A 17,252-nucleotide genomic window follows, 5' to 3' on the forward strand; every position below is an offset into this window, starting at 1 on the left:
GCAGAGTTTCTTGTGTTGATATCCAGAGTTCTGTCTGGTCTCCAGATTCCTGTCATCGACCCTGTTTTGTCCCCCGGCCTTGCCCTTGTTGGATCTTCCCATCCTGTGTTTTGCCTGGACTTTGACCTCTTCTCCCACTGGACAGGTAGCCTGATCACTGCCTCTTGCTATGACCCATGCCTGCCAAACTATCATGAATTCTGGATTCCAACAGGTTTTCAGGACCCAACTGCCACCCACCGCTTGCCAGGACTCCCCAGGTCAAGCAGTGGGTGTCCCTGAGCTTATCTGTTTTAATAAACCTTACTTTATTAAGACATTCATTGCTTTGAGTGAGTGGCTGAATTTCCAGGTCCTCAAGGATGCCTCATTACAAAAGCCCACTCCAGCACATCCAAAAAATTTTCAGTGGGGTTAAAGTTTAGACTCTTGATGGTCCTTCTATATGTAAAAATGTCTCGTGCTCCCTGAACCATTCATTCACTATATGAAGCCCACGAATCGTGCCATTTTCAGCTTGAGATATGGCCGTGCCATCAGGGCATTGGAAGATGGACTAACCTGTTATTTAGTATATTCAGGTATGGTCTTACCTCAGTCTTTGGACACATAATGTTGCTAAATGTAGACCTGATCAACTGCAGCAACCCCAGATCACAGACTGCCCCCACAGCCTTGTAAAGTAGACACTAGATTTGATGGCTGCATCTGCGTCTCTTCTTGCCCTGTTCCCATTACTGTGGAACCGTTTTAATTTAGATTCGTCTGACCACATGACCTTCTTCTATTGCTCCAGAGTTCCATATTTATGTTCCACAGCAAAATGAAGCCTTTTTCTCCAGTTAGCTTCACTGATGAGTGATTTTCTTATGGCTACACAGCTGTTCAGTCCCAATTCCTGGAGTTCCCTTCACATTGCACATGTGGAAATGCTCTTAAACTGTTAAACCTCACCCTGAGTACTGCTGGTGCTTTTCTTTAATCTGATTTCACCAAATATTTCAGTGACGCGAATCACCATCATTCCAAATATGTTTTTTTTGTGACATCTTTGTCCTCAAAGACAATGGTTCCCCACCATAGTGCCAGTTTTTAATGCGTTGGACAGTTATTAACTCTGTTTGAATCGTTACTGCAATCTCTTTAGATGTTTTCTTTTAGCTTTATGGATGCCAATGATTTGACCCTTCTTTGCACGGCCACATGACTGTTTAAGAAATGAAATTACATCAATTTGGGTTAAATAAGTTGTTGCCAGAAATTACTGCTTGGAGCTTCGTACTTACTTGATTAGATAAATCTAACCTATCCACAACCTGAAAAAAACACATTGTACTCAGTAACATAAGAGGCAAATTCGTCCTGCATATTCGCAGAAATTAGCATCCTGATTTTTCAGCATTTGAAACATAAATAAAATGAGGGACTCTCTCTGGGTTGTGAAGGATATGCTGCTCGAAACGAAGTGTTTTAAGGTCTTGATCACAACTGAGGAAAGGTTGGAACGAGAGATGACACAAACTCAAAGCTTTCAATTTACTGGTTGATATACATCCCTGATCACGAGCTGATTAGTGAATGAAACAATGAGATTTCAATTATAAAGATCTGAAATAAGTTTCCTCTGCAGGACGGCTGTGCTGTACCATGGAGACTAGATTAAAAACTTGGTCATTCTGGAGGGGCTTGGAATGGACCTACTGCTCCTCTACATCAAGAGTAGCTCGACTAAGGTGTCTCTGGCATCTGGTCCTCTGTCGGATGCTTCACTGGGGAGGTTTTCTAAGCACCTCCTGCAGGAGGCCAAGGAAATACACAATCAGGACCATATCTTTGGCCAGGGAACACTTTGAGACTTCATCTGGAGAGGTCAAAGAATTAGCCAGGGAGAGGGAAGTTGGGGTCTTTTTCCTAATGCTGCTAGCCCCATCACCTGACTCTGGATAATTCAATTCAATTCAGCTTTGTTTGTATAGCGCCACTTCCCATTAATGTTCTAATACGACCCATTACCATCAACAAATCAATTTCAAACTCAATATTTTTCATGTCCTTTAAAAGATTGTTTTTACATTTCCAAACACAGTGAGAGTCACAAATTTGAATACTGCATATTATCACTGTGTAAGAACTGATGCTACTCAGGTTGTTTCCACTCGCTCCAAATAGCGTGATTCATACTTTTTAATTTAATTTTTTTTTATTATTATTAATGTGACTCTTCGGGTCTATTTAGGGTTAATTTATCATTTCTAGTGAAGCCGAGTAGTGAAAAAGCAATGAATATTTCTGTATCTGATATAATGTAGTGATAAGCACTGAGAATTCTGTTTTGATCTCAAGAGCAAAATATTTAAATTGGGTATATTTAGCAGGGTCAATGTCATTATGTACAAATTGTGGAGAAAAAATAGCTGCAATTCCATCCTTTGTGATTTTCCATCACTGATAAGATTAATCACTATACTATTCCAGAGATGTCAAACATTGGAACTTCTGAAAAATGATGCATTATACTTGATTACTTATTAAAGTTTTGACACTGATCAGGGAAGTATGATTGGGCCCAGTGCCAGATTGTGTACCTAGAATCAATTTTACAAAAAAAGAAAGGTTAATTTAATCTCTGATTTATATGTGAATGATGTCTTTTAATTACTTAAAATTTGCCCTTAGTGAGCATAGAATAGGGTGAGGGTTGTAGGGCCCTAATTAAAACTGATGCATACCTTGAATGCTTTGGATCATGAGGAACAAAGGATCGGGATCACCGGTGGCACCACACTACAAGTTATTGTTTGGGTATGGCATCTCAAGAGCCAAGAATCCTGTCATGTTTCGCGATGGAAAATTAAGTTTAAGCCTATGTTTGAACAAAGTCCAGTAGCTTTTAGAGATATTTTTATAACCATCGTAGAAATGAAAACTGCTAAAAAAAAAAACCGTCCCTGTCTTGGGTGAGGCATACTGATATCGGACATGTAGAGAACCAAGGAGTCTGCTGAAAACATTATGTCTTTCCCCTAAAGTTGCATCTAAGCCAGAGATAAATACATGTTGTGACTGACAGTCAATCTGCATCGTTTTTCAGAATCTCAGAGCAAGTTTTCCTTCAGAAATTGTCAAAAAAGTTCCAGTCTGGATATTAATCCTCATTACACAGATGTGTTAAGAGGACAACTGGCAACAGCCCTGTTAGTTCCCTGACTGATACGTCAGCTACTGTTGGATTTTTAGTCTTTACCATCATATCATGTGTAGTTATGGAAAGTTTGACTATCATTTGGCTCGTGGTGGTGTTCTAGATCTTGGGTGAGGACTTGTTTTTGGACTGGTGCTTGGAATTTGGTTCATCTCAGTGTCAGTCATATTAGTACCTTACATGAGTTCAACATGTTAAATATCGATCATATTCATAAATATCACCATACTGTATAATAAGCATGATCAGCTTTATTTACTGTTTGTGGATCATGTAGATTGTAAGGTAGGTTGTCCATGTTGCTACATTGCTAAACTACTTAAGTTGGAAGTAAGATGGCTTCTCTTTTTTCCACAATCTGCATATTGTATTTGATGCATACAGCTTCAGACACCTGCATCATCTTTCGGTAAAAGCTTTGCTCAAAATCCTGTTGTTTGTATGAAATATGGTCAAATTTTGACCATGGCGAGGATTCCCAAACTTTTGCATACTTTCGTGGAATTACTGGCAGTGTATACCCTACATTGACTCAGGAATGGTGAGCCGCAAATGCTACATTGTTAGCGCCACGTCTTCAAAATGTTGAAAATGAAATAGTTTCACACGGACATCAGAATATCTGCACATTGAACCTGAATTGCTGCTTCCAGAAGGCTACTCTGGTTTGAGACTAATGCTCTGCAGGTGAACAAAGTATGCATGGCGCGGCGATGGGGAGAAAGGTGGGGCCCAATTATAGTTTATTAGTTAAACCCACAGCAAGGTGAACTTTAGGAGCATTTGACAAGCCGAAGATGTTTGGAGAAGAAAGGTAGCTGCTGACAAGTTGCTTCATGAATTGAATAAACATTTCAATGAAGAAATTGATGATAACGTGGAACCTGATGCAATGCAATGCTCTTGCATTGGTCCTCATATAACCGTAGGACAATACAGTTGACACTAGTTAGCTTAAAACAACAAGTCACAGTTGTGTTTGTTGCGACCGCACCACCTGCTTCCCATTGTTGTGTTCGCCTGTCTGTGCACAAACCAACCCATGGCTAAACAATTTTACAGACACACACACACACTTTGAATGCCAAAGTGTTCTTTGGCATAAGTTTGCAGAGGAAGCCATTTATGATGACAAGGGAAAGCGTAATATGCTACTTTGCTGGGCTAAGCTGAGGTTAAAAGGTGCTGTGGAAATGTATTAACTTATAATTTACAACAAGGACATGAATGCGGACGGTATCGCAGGTAGTCAGCTGCATTTGTTTGGATACAGAGTCAGTCATGTACTTAATCTGCACAAAAATACTAAGCCACTAATTGGACTCTTTTTCTTTGAACTTGTTAATTTTTTCTCTCTGTGTTTTGTTGGGATGTTTCTTTCTTCTTCTGGCTAGGCGGTTATCCTGCAGTGTAGTTTCGCCTCAATTTTCCAAACTGATGGGATTTTCACTGTGAGAAAACTTTGAAAATATGTTTGTTTTTCCAGAAAACATTCACTTGCGGAGCTGCTTTCATCCCCATTTCCATCAACCACGGCCATAAGCGTACAGAGCAGAGAAACCTCAATCAACTCAGACTAATTGTGTTGTGCTGTAGACGTATGCCATCATGGGATGATTGTTAAAAGAAGTTTCTGGTATATTATTCCCACCTTAATACATGAAAAGACTGAGTTTTGTACATTTGCATTTCTCTAATGAAATAACAGTTGAAATATATTTTCAGGCTCCAAATATTAGTCTGCATTCGCAGTAATTACTGCAAATTGTATTACTGAGATTGCATTTATTACTGAATAAATTCAAAGCTGCTGCTGCTCTTTTTTATGCAGGACTTCTTTTTCAGTGCTTAAAGATTTCTACATATACTTGTTCTGTTTTTAATGGCTGCATAGACCACCGCCATCTTCACGCTGCGTTTTGTCTATCTCTTTCTGACACTGTACATTATCATGATCTCCTCCATGAAGGTCCGTTGCAACTTGGAGATAAACTCTAAACTCTAAACTCTGTTCTTCCCTTGTGTGGATGAACTGGCTAACAATCATGCTAACGTAATGACACATCATGGGATTATGAGAGCAGTGACGTTTGAAATGAACATACCAATTTATGTACATAAAGGAAGCAAAAACACTAAAAAACTACATTTTTAGTTCAGCCTGATAAAATGTCTTCACAGTAGCTTTGATTGTATTTTACAGCAAACGTCAACTTTTAGTAAAGTGTCGTTGTAGTTGTCATCTAACAATTCTTGTTCTTTTACGGTGTGTTCAGACCAAACGCGTTTTGATCGTCAAAAACGCTCAAAAGGCTGAACGCTCGACGCTGGTCGCTAAACTGCCACTTTTGTGTCCGAAGTCCAAAACGTTCCCAACGCTCCTGCCGCGTCAGCCGCTTGTGTGTCTGGAGCGAGCGAGCGGCAAACGCGGCGGAAAAGAGAGGAGGGAGGCGGCGCTTTCCTTCCGGTCAGTTTGAATGATGGTGGATTCAGTAGAGAGATAGCATGGTGTTATTTAATAAATAAAGCTAGAGAACGTCGTCGTAGGGCAGTAATAGTCAGTGTTAATGCAACAAGAGCCGCACTCAGCAGAGAGCCACCGCCGCCGCCCCCAAACAAAGCGTTGCTAGGCAACGTATCCTGCTACGTTGCCAAATCAGTAACATTCAGCTTTTTAGCAAGGGATGGTTATCCTAAATATTGCACCGAGTCGCATCTCAGCCCCGTGTCTGGGTTCTCCACAGGAATCCTCCAGGAGCTGCGAGCTGATTGCTCTGATTGGTTGACGCCTCGCGTCGAGCGGCCAAAGTTCAGCTTTGTCTATCTCTGGCTGTTGACGCACGTTCCGCGCGGAACGATGACGCCCAAAACGCTCAAAATGCGACGCGAGAAAGCTCGATGCCCCCTTGCCACGCCTCCCTGTAGACTTTACATGGGAACCTGCCGTTCTTGACGCTCATAACGCGTTTGGTCTGAACACACCGTTAAGGTGTTTTATGAGCTCTCTGGTGAGACTAAGATGGAAATTAGCAGTTGGCTGTCAGAAAAAGGAGTATTTACCAGTTTAAAAGGTAGAAATGTCTTTATTTGAAGTTGAGATGATGCAGTGGGGAACTTTCCCCCTGATCTCCTGGACACTCCAGTTCCCTCCCTTCTCCCTCCCTGTTTTATTCACTGCTCATTCAGATTTAGGCGCCTGGTTTGGTTTATATTTCACAAGTACTTGAATGGGTTTAGCTCACCTTTTCACAGCTTTGATTGTCATTATAAATATCTTCTGTTACACAAACATGGACAGGCAGTTTGATGCCATGTCCAAGCTGACTCCAAACGTGTATCTGCCGGAAAACCTCTCCTTTAAATAAGTAATAGAAAGAGAAATAATTTTAATTTGTGCACAATTCACTCCAAAAAACATCAGCATTCATGTGGTTGAAATGTAGAAAATTTTTATTAGGTTTAAATCTGTACTTACAGTATTTACATGACATGACGTATTATCCTAAAGGACCTGTACAAATATTCAGATTACCTCTCATGTTTTGTGTCAAACAAGAAAAAAGGTGATTTCAGAACCAACGATTTGGCGTTCCATCAATAATACTTTTTGTTCCTCCTGGCCACATGTCCAAATCATGTTAAAAAGTCGTTCACAGACAAACAACATGACGGAGGAAGTTGTCTCCATTCCGACTGATCCCATCTCTCTTTTCCATCTGACTCTTCTCTTTATTATTTACTTTTTAATTAATCGCGCCGGTTCATTCTAAACGTGTCAGAATAAATACATTTTTCATCCCGGTGATATCGGCCCTGCTGCTCTATTATTAATGCTGCGGAGAATTCAGTCACTGTTTGCAAATAATATCCTCAAATTGAATCATTGTTGCATGAATATATGCAAAATATTCATTTCAGGCGGTGTGAGGGTTGAGTGCTTTTAAATTGGAGAGATCATTCATGGCTTCACCTTTTCAGGCGAGATAAAGTCGTGTGCAGTAACATTACAATGTCAGTGGAGGGGAGAAGGGCGAGGGTGGGGGTTAAAAAAGAGGGATGAGAGGAAGAAAAAGGTGGAAATAATGACGAGAGAAGAGCACGGCGAGTCAATAAAAACAGCAAAATCCAAAGCAAGGAAGAACAGAGAATTCAAAGGAAAAGAAGGTGAGAACAAGGATTTTTTTTTTGCCTTTATTCAACACTTTCCGACATCATACAGCAGGGATCAGTGTGTGTGCGTGTGTGTCCTGGGATTACAGGTTAGTGGTATTAATAAGTCAGAAAGCCAGAAAGAAGAACTAAAGGAGTGCATCCCTCCACCAAAGCTCATCCACATTTTAATAACGGAACATGACCTTTTTTCCTTTCTTATTGCAGCTAAAACACGTTCATTATGCATGTGTGCATCAAGTTTGCTTCATTCTCATATTCAACCCTGGAAACAAGAAAAATATTCAGTCTATTATGAGGAAAAAGTAACTAATCTTTTATATGAAGCTTTTTCCCCTCATTCTGCATGGCAACAAAAGTACACGTATAATGTCAATTTAATGAAGTTCAGTTCAATTTAATCTGAGTTATAGAGTACAAATTCACAACAATGTCCAGTCCAACTGACCACTTAAAACCCAGTTAGATACATTTTGACCCACATGAATACAGCTGCTCATAAATTTTTTCGTTTAACCCAATTCATGAAAACAATGACTAATTATTTCTAATATGTCAAACTGAAGAAACCGAGAAGACATGAGAATGGACATGGCAACAGTGGAGAAGGAAAACCAGGATGACCATCTGCCTGGACTGGTTTGGTGTGGGGCAGTAACAAAAAGATGCTCATCGGTTACAGACACACCACATCACATCCAAATGTTGCATGGTTCATATTACAGCTTTTCCCAATATTTGAATTAAATCTAGTTTAAACAAGCAAAGCGATGATCATAAGTTGATCATTGGCGAAGACAGTGTTGCAGCCGACCACCTCAGTGCAGGTGGGCCAGGTTCAAACCCAGACCTCGCTGCATGTCCCTCCCCGGTTTCTCCAACCATCTTTCCTATCTGTACCAGTTAGAGTTTTACACCGTCTCACAGTATATAGTTAAATATGCTTCGTTCAGAGATAATAACAGTTCATATTTTAAATTGTTTATTTTCTTAGTGAATTTTTCTCACATTTTGAGCTGAGAATCTCAACTTCTGTATTAATCACTGACAGCTTTCTTTATTTTGTTTATTTGTATTTATTTATTTATACCACACAGCTTTCCAAAACATTATTGTCATGTCATTCATGGCCTGAATTATGTTGGATTTAATTCTTCAAAGCACTTCTCTTCTGCTTACTGGCTGTATTTTGTAATTATTTAGAAATAGAAAAAAAAAAGAAAAAAGAATGACACAAGAAATGAGAAAAATTAAATACATAACCTAATCTAATAATCGGCTAAATCCAAGATTTTAATTCATGGTGTAAAAATGAAGAGAAAATGCACATTCTTTAATAAACTACCAGATTGTTTTATGATTAGGAAACATTTCAGAACACAATGAAAATGAAACCGTTATTTTTTGCACAGTCAAAGGTCAAAATTGAGCACCTTAAATGTGATCTGAGACAGCATCTGTGGAGTTTTAGAAATTCATCAGACAGCACCTGATGGTTAACTGTTCACTGTTTCCTTTCTCAACAGTGGATGCAGGTGACACGGTGATGAGTTCTGAAGCAGGAACTAAAGCATATCTTAAAGCTTGGAAAACACCACATGGCTTTCCTTCAGAAGGAGTCTGATCTCAAACAAGCACAAAAAGTTCCCTGTTTCACCACACCTGTGTTGTTTTGCACCGATTCAAATATCAGGACTTCAGCAGCGACGCTAAATAACATCAAAACAGCCATTTTTTTTTAATGTGCAATACCTGCAACACATGCTGAGAGCTTGTTTCCTGCTCGCATCCTTGTGCTGCTTCCTTTATAAGTCCTGTAACTAATAGAGGAGAGAGAAAAAAAACTAATATCAAACAGCAAATATTATTCTCTCCCCCACCTCTGCCCCCACTTTTTCTCTCTCACACAGCTGCACATTAACAAGTCTAAACGCGGAATAATCACCAGCAGAATCAAATTCCTCCCATATGAATGCCGATGTCGTGCTCTCACTACTGTTTTATGGTAATGTGATAAAAACGTAAAGTTATTAAAAAAAAGCAACTCCTCATCTTCTTTTCTTCTCTTTCATGTAAAAGGTAAGCTGAGGAGCAGCAGAGGGAGGTGTGGAAGGAATGAGCGAGGTGGAGGGGGGGGTTGTCACATGGCCAGGACCTCGCCGAGGGATAGGCTGTCGCTAGGAGACAGAGGCAGGGAACGGACCAGTGGCAATGATGTATTAACTGGCGAAGGTGGCTGACAGTAATCTTTGTCACTAGATGCAGTGGCTGTCTAAGTCCTGTCATTTTATGCATCTCATGCAAAACAGATGTACCCGGATACTACAGGCTCAGGGAGAGAGAGAGAGAGAGAGAGATAGAGAGCCAGCCGGGATGGAGGATGGAAGGGGCGGGGGATGGAGAAGTGGAGGGGGGGACAAAAAAAATCATTATACAGCTAGAGGTTGGGAGAGCTGTCACAAAGAATTTCATTATTTTTCATCTGGTGACGAGGAGGTGAATTGTGCATATTGTAATTTTTTTCCCTCGCCACCATAAGCTTCTAAATAATTTGGGAACTTTCCAGGGCAGAAGTTTTTCCTTCTTCTCTCCGCTCATTACCCAGAGTTCAGGGCAGAGGTGCTCAATCACCCCGGCTGAAGGAAACGCTTACACATAGAAACCAGTCACCTCCTCCTCCTCCTCCCTCCTGTCCTCCCATCCACTCTCCATCTTTTACCACTTCATCTCCCATCCCTCCTTTTTCGCCCCCTTCCTCCCCGTCAGCCATTGTCCTTCCCAGCTCTGTTTTTTCCTTTCATTTTGGACACATTCCCACTGTTTGGTCCACTTTAAACCAACGCTGGTCTGCTTCAAGGGATACTGCGGTTTGTCTGGAGTAGTTTGGATGCAGACTAAAGAGGCAAACTCCGGTTCACTTGAAGACCGAGGGTGTTGGTTGACCTGTAAGTGAACGGAGGTAAGGTTGGCTGATGGCCTGCACCAAGCAAACGGACCATCGAGGGAGCCAGAGACAGGAAGAGATGTAAAAACCTCTGAACACATGTTGGATGTTTCAGTGCTTCTCCTGCGGCTCATACTGGACAGATTCTGGTGAAAACCACCTTAGGTTTGAACACCAAAGTAAGAGCAGAGACACTGAAACTGCATCACTGGAACTCCATTATGTACTTCAGGCAAATGAAAATGTTCAGTCCTGGCAGATCAATGAGCTGGATTTCTGTTTTTTCCTTCTGGGTCAGTGAAACTGCAACATTTTTTTACTTTCTCCGCCCAAATGAACCGAGTCCACTGGACTGTTGTTGCTGTTAATATGTCTTTCTTGTACTCTGCTGTCCTCATCCTTTCCTTATGTGTGACTCATTGCGCTGTTTGTTTTCTGATCTCTCTTTCCCAGACATGCTTTTTAGGGGTGGGAAAATCTTATTGAAAAATCAAAAATCTGGATTCTTTTGCTTCACAATTTTAAGATCAAGTTTTTTGTTAAATAATTGATTTTTTTTTTCTCATAAAAATAAGAATAATACATTAAGAAAGTTTTATCATTTCTTTTTGTTTTTATTGATCTTTTTACTTGTTTCCTTGGGCATGATAGCAGCAGAACGATGGTCTGGCTACTGTGTGGTTGTTTCCAAACTGAAATCAAGAAAAATGACTCGGAAAAATGTTTTGTACATATTTTGTTTTGTTTTTAGTCTACAAAAATCAGAAATATTGAAGAATCATGAGAATCGAAATTTAAAATCGAATCAGCACCCAAAACATCAGAATCGAATGGAATTGGGACAAAAGCACATTGTCACAGCCTTAATGCTGTATTTTTCCCAACTTTATTCTTGCTGATGCTGTTTCCTCATCGATGAACTTCCAACTCTACCTGTGTTCAGCTGCTTTCAGACAGGAAGCATTCCTAAGAATTCCAAAGTTGTAATATTGGACATGGTGTAGTCGATCTGCTGAAGAGTTTCCCATGGCTCGTTCCCTGAGACCCGTGAATTCTGCCGTCTTATCAAATCCAGATTATCCAATGGGCATTATGGGTACAGGCCCAGGGGCCCACACCCACTTGGGGCCCATTTAGGGTGAACATCAACATTCTTGACATGAAACAAAAAGTACATAAAAGCCAGATACACCACAGGGTCCAGTGTCTTGCTACTGGTACCACTGGCTGAGAGATGTTAGAAATGTCATGTCACAGTGTATCATTCCCACTTTTCACAATGTTGTGGTGGGGATGGGGGTCCCTTGAACATTCTGGGCCCAGGGGCCTGTGCACTTTAAATCCGGCCCTGCGTCCTGTGGATTCTGTTCATGTGACTTTTATCAAACATAAGACAGATATTTTTATGTGAATTCTGCAAGTACAGAGAAGAATGTTATATATGGCTGATTACTTTCTCATTAGATTCTCCATCAGGGGACCAGTCCAAGGTGCGGCATCCTTCTTCCTAAATAAAGGATGGGTGGATTTTGTTCTCTGTTTATGCTTTTCCCAAGAGAAAAGTTCTATTTCCAAAACAAGCAGGAGAGCATATTGCACTGTTTACCTGGGAGCTCTCAGTCTCTTATTTAAAAAAAAATCTTCTTTCCAAATATTTTACTTCTATTTAACTTCCAGCTGAGTAACACGAGTCAAATAAGGATCCTGTTGGGAGGCAAATGCAGACAGGACTCCTTTCCATTGGGTTTTCCATTCGAAATAACATGTATTCCCATAACGGCAATTGTGCTGAAGAATTTGCTTGATAATCTTTCAGATTTATAACTGGGAACTGTAATTTTGGTTTGCATTACACTCAGATCAGACACATTTCACATGAAGTCAAACTATGAGCACTTTGACCCGAGTGAGTTAGAAGTGGATTGCATTGGACAATCTGCACACTGAGATGTACCTTCAGAGGCCTTGAGATGACCTCGTTGTAGATTGTTGCTATAAGGCTTGACTGAACCAAACTTTATTAAAGTGAATCAAACTAAATCGAGGTTCCTCCTGGGACGCTACCTACGCCCCAGCTGGTGGTGCCCATGCCAGACTTTACCAACTCCATCCTGAACAAAGACGATGATTTCAACAGAATCCGATCCACCTGTCACAGAAGTACCTGGTACTTTGTCTGATTTGAAATTAGATGTGATGAACATCGTTGAGTAGATTAAATAAAAAAGAAGAAATCCATTTTTAGAATTAAAACACCCTCTGCTGAAATGTAAATACAGCAATCCTCATTGTTAGGGAAGTTTCATCATAGATAAGAAGAGATTCTGCACTAGAAAAGCACGAGGTACTTTATTTGATTGGAGTTTGGGAATAAAGGTGGAATAAGTCAGTATGTAGCACAGCAATATGAGAATTTGCTGGACTGATGTGCAGACAGGCATGTATGAGTTTGGGCACTGTCTATTTTTTTTTTTTTTTAATTTTATACTGGTTTTTGTTTATATATATCAACCAAAACTTGACGAAGCAGAGCAGTTTCTCAGACAAATAGAAGTTAGTCAAATGAGTAACAGAGGAGGAATAATGTGGAGCAAATCAGTCATCATGGTCTTGTTGTGAACACCACCCAGATCCGTAGTCAGACGTTGGACATGAAGATTGATTAATCAAGGGTTTAAAAAGTAAAGAGAACAAAATCCTGACAAACATGGTGTAAGAGACTTCGTCAGGTCAGATGTCATGTTTCAGTGAGGGGTTAATGCAGTCAACAACCCGTACTTAAATAATTCACTGTTGTTGAACATAAAACCAACAAAACGTTAAAATTTCCTGTCCTGTCATAAAGTTGGTTTGTGTTTTGTTTTTTTTTGTTTTTTTTTTTCCATTTTATTGAATGTTTAAGCTTTAAGTTGCCAAACTTGATGCTAAAGTCGAGCCAGAGGAGTTCAGATGGGACAGTTTAATTCTTGCATTGTTCTTTTACCTTTAAGTGGTAGAAAAAAAAACTTTTCAAATACTTCACTGCTGGTTAAATGAGTAAATATGAAACAGAACAAATCAGAGATGCATCACACGCCTGCATTGTTTTATACACTAAACTGATATATGGTGTGTCAATCCAGTCGCACCAGGCAGGGGAAACTAATATTTTACATTCTTCCTTCCTGCTAAAAGGGGCGCTGATGCAGGCTCCTAATTGCACCTCTATTTGCTGCAGAGAAGCCCATCACATAATAACGACGGTGTACATAGTGCATGTAGGCAGCAACAGAAGGGCGATATCTTTTTATCTACTTGCGATAAAACTCACCCTCTGCCCGAGTCATGAATAACACTTATACTGCAGGCTCGTCCTTTTATTATCACTTATAGAGGAGGAGAAGGAGAGTTAGAGGGGAGGGAACAGCAAAGAAATTAGGAGAACTTGCATATTAACATTCAGAAATGGAATAAATGGAGTCATGTGAGCTACTATTCTAGTCTTTCTTTTTAAATATAAACTGTGAGTTTAATGTAGAATTAAAGGGATTTATGTTTGCATTTGGTTTAATGACAAATGGCATTAAGACCGTTGGGGGTTAATGTAAATAGAAAGTAGGTCCAAGTATATAAAGACCAGATCTTCAACACCTGAATCAAATTAAAAGAAAACAGATCAAACGGCTTTAATCTGCTGCTCTCCTTCTTTCGAGCCTCCTTTGTGGTTTGTTGAATGCAACGAGAGAGCCGATGATGACACATTGGGTCTGCTCTAAGAATTGATATTATCCTGAAATTTAGAAAGAATATTAACAACCTGATGTTGCATTTCTATAAAGACTCCAAAGCAGGATTACCTACAAAGCAAGTCCCCTCACTGGGAAAAGGCTAACCCATGGGGTCCAGTGGCTTTGTTTGTCAAAATTTGCCTGAAAATGGCTGCTTAGTGTCCACTCCTTCATGTTTACACTGTTGTCCTCCAGGGTCCCACATCGGTTCATCACCCTGTGGTATCTGCCAATCTGACAAATACAGTGCTCGGTTTTAACATATGATACCTTCTTTTATTTTTCAACTAAAAGCTCAGAACATTGACTTCATTGTAATGTCAGTCAAATAAAAGTAGCAAATATTCCCATTTGAAGACAACGCCAGTTGTTTTTCTGCCAATGTGTGTCCTCCAGTGTCTGAGCGTCTTGAGGAGTCCGATGTGCAGCTGTTCACAACTCCTCTTTCTCCTGGTTCTGCAGGGATTTAATCTGTCAATGCTGAAAGTGGATTTATTACAGCAAAATGTTTCAGAAAAAGCATGAACAGAAATAGTGTAAAGGGTAAGACATATATCCCAAACCAGTCTCGTGGTTAAACATGTAAATGTTTATTCCAAAAAATGGTCACAACAGAGAAGTGCAGTGTGTATTAATGAAATAAAACAAAAAGTGTGTTTTCCTTCCATGCCATGCAGAAAACATGTCAAAGGAATGTGTTTCAGTAGGATGTGTTCCAGCTGTGAGCTGCATGTGCAGTTGTTAGGCTGTCACTGATGCAGGAAAATGCAATTCTTCATTCATTTTCCGAACCGCTCCGTCCAGGTTTGAGGGAAGCTGAAGTCTAACTCAACAATCATTGGGCAAAAGGCTCGGTGCAGCCTAGACGGGTCGCTCGTCCATCACAGGACCAGCAGAGTCAAACATTCTCACAATCACTCCTATAGGGACAATCTCGTGTCACCAGTTAACCTAACATGCATGTCTTTGAACGGTGGGATGAAGCTGGAGTTCCCGGGGAGAACACACAAACACCTCACAGAGCCGAAGTTCTGTGGATTGGCTCCTGCTAATGTGAATTTAAGCTACTAATCTATGAAGGTTGTTAAATACTTAGCAAGAAAAGAGAACTTTATTTTTGGTGTCAAGTTAGAAAGAAAGAACAAAACATGTCATTTCGTTCCAGTTGTTTCATACTTCAGCAGTAAGTTCCTCCACAGCGCGGAAGGTTTAGCGCAGAGTGGTGTCACCTCCACCAGCTGTTCCTTATACCCTTTCAGCCTTGTTGAATCTCTTGCATCATCAGAATCACAACCTTTTTCTTTCATATCTTTATTTTATATTAACCACGCCCAATTCAAATTTCCAACCAATCACAGTCGTTCCCGTACAGCTCATGAGAACGAAGGTCTGGATGGATGATGTGTTGGAATAAGATGCAAGAACTCCCAAACAAGATCAAACACAAAGCTCTTTTATCATGGAATATGTGACAACCTTCAAGCTCTATCCATATCTTCACAAAACAACTTCTAAAATTCAGTCCTGATGTCTAGAAATCTGCAGGTACCTTAGAGAATGTACTTTCCATGTCGGAGTTGTGTGTCCATCACCATGTCTGCCATCAAACATCCTTTCTTCTTTTCTCTGTTAACAAACCTTAATGTTGTACTTTCAGTTCGACTCGTTGGACACAGAAGTTAATTTACCACCTTCAGCAGCATCATTTCTGAACGTTTTGTGGAAAAAAAAAACCTTCAGGTGAAGAGCACGGTTATGACTTTCATAGTGATTATGTTTCTGTCCTTCTGAAGATTGACTGGGATTATGGTGGAAATAGTGTTTCTGTTTTATCAATGGATGAATGAATATTTAGTCATTTTGGTATTTTCCCAAATATCTATTCAAATTAAAACAAACAACTAGACGGGAGCTTTAACCCCACTTAACCTTTTTTTTTTTTTCCAATTACGCTTTATTCACTTATGTTACTATTTACCCATCTTTGCCTTAAAGGTTAGTTTTGGGGACATGTGTACTTTATGGGAACCTACAGTGGGGGGGTTGCATCATTAAAATGAAGAATAAGGAGAAAAGACGAGAGGGAGGTCATGACACAAAAAAGAAAAAAAATCGAAGGGGGTGGAAAAAGTGAGCAGTGAGGAATGCGTGAACAACTGAGGAGAGAAAGGAGAGGAAAGGGTCACAGAACAAAGTGTTGACAGAGCGATAGAGAGGAGGAGAGAGGGAGAAAGAGATGTAAGTGGGCTCTGCGGAGGCCTCGGTTTGTGGCAGTCTGTCTCTGATTTCCATTCATTGTTAAGATGGATGAGATCCCAGCCGGACTGGGAGCAGGCCGCCACATTTCTACCTCTACTCTTTCTCCTCTTTTTCTTTCTCTTCATTTTTTTTTTCCTTTTTGGAGGGGGTGGTTAGGGGCATTATTCAAAACAGAGCTTATTTTTGGTGGTCATTATGCATGCACACCTGATCAGCATGTCAGCCGGGCCTCCCTGCATCGCATGATGGAACGGCCCAATTTACCTCTTTCACCTGCCTTGCATAAAGGCACCCTGAGCACACACTGCTAGGCGCTCACTGTGCAACGCAACACACACACACAAACATATACACACTTAGTGGAGTGGAGGTGGGTGGATAGAGTCAAGTGCAAGTGTGTGTTCTGCTACACGAATGGGGACGCACAAACACGCGCACACAATGCTGTTTATTGGCAAAGAGTGTATGAAAGTGTGTGCTTATACTATATGCAGCCATCGGAAGTGTTGCACACGCTCACCTACTGTACTGCCACACACATGCAAGACTCCCACACACACTCACCTAACTGTGTCAGTTGTTACTGAGTCAAAACTGAATTCATTAGCAAGTCAACACACTCTTTTCCCTCTTTGGATGTTTATCTTTGTCGCTCTTAATCTGTGCTGGAGCAGAGAGGGTTCATCCATCCAGACAATACACTGCTAAGGCTCCATCACAAGATGTCATTTAGATATTATAAGTATTATGTACATATATATATATATATATATATATATATATATATATATATATATATATATATATATATATATATATATATATACATATACATATATACTTATTGTGGAATAAGATGTATATCTTATATATATATATATATATATATATATATATATATATATATATA

Source organism: Telmatherina bonti, assembly GCF_933228915.1.
Source record: "Telmatherina bonti genome assembly, chromosome: 11".
Lineage (NCBI taxonomy): Eukaryota > Metazoa > Chordata > Actinopteri > Atheriniformes > Telmatherinidae > Telmatherina > Telmatherina bonti.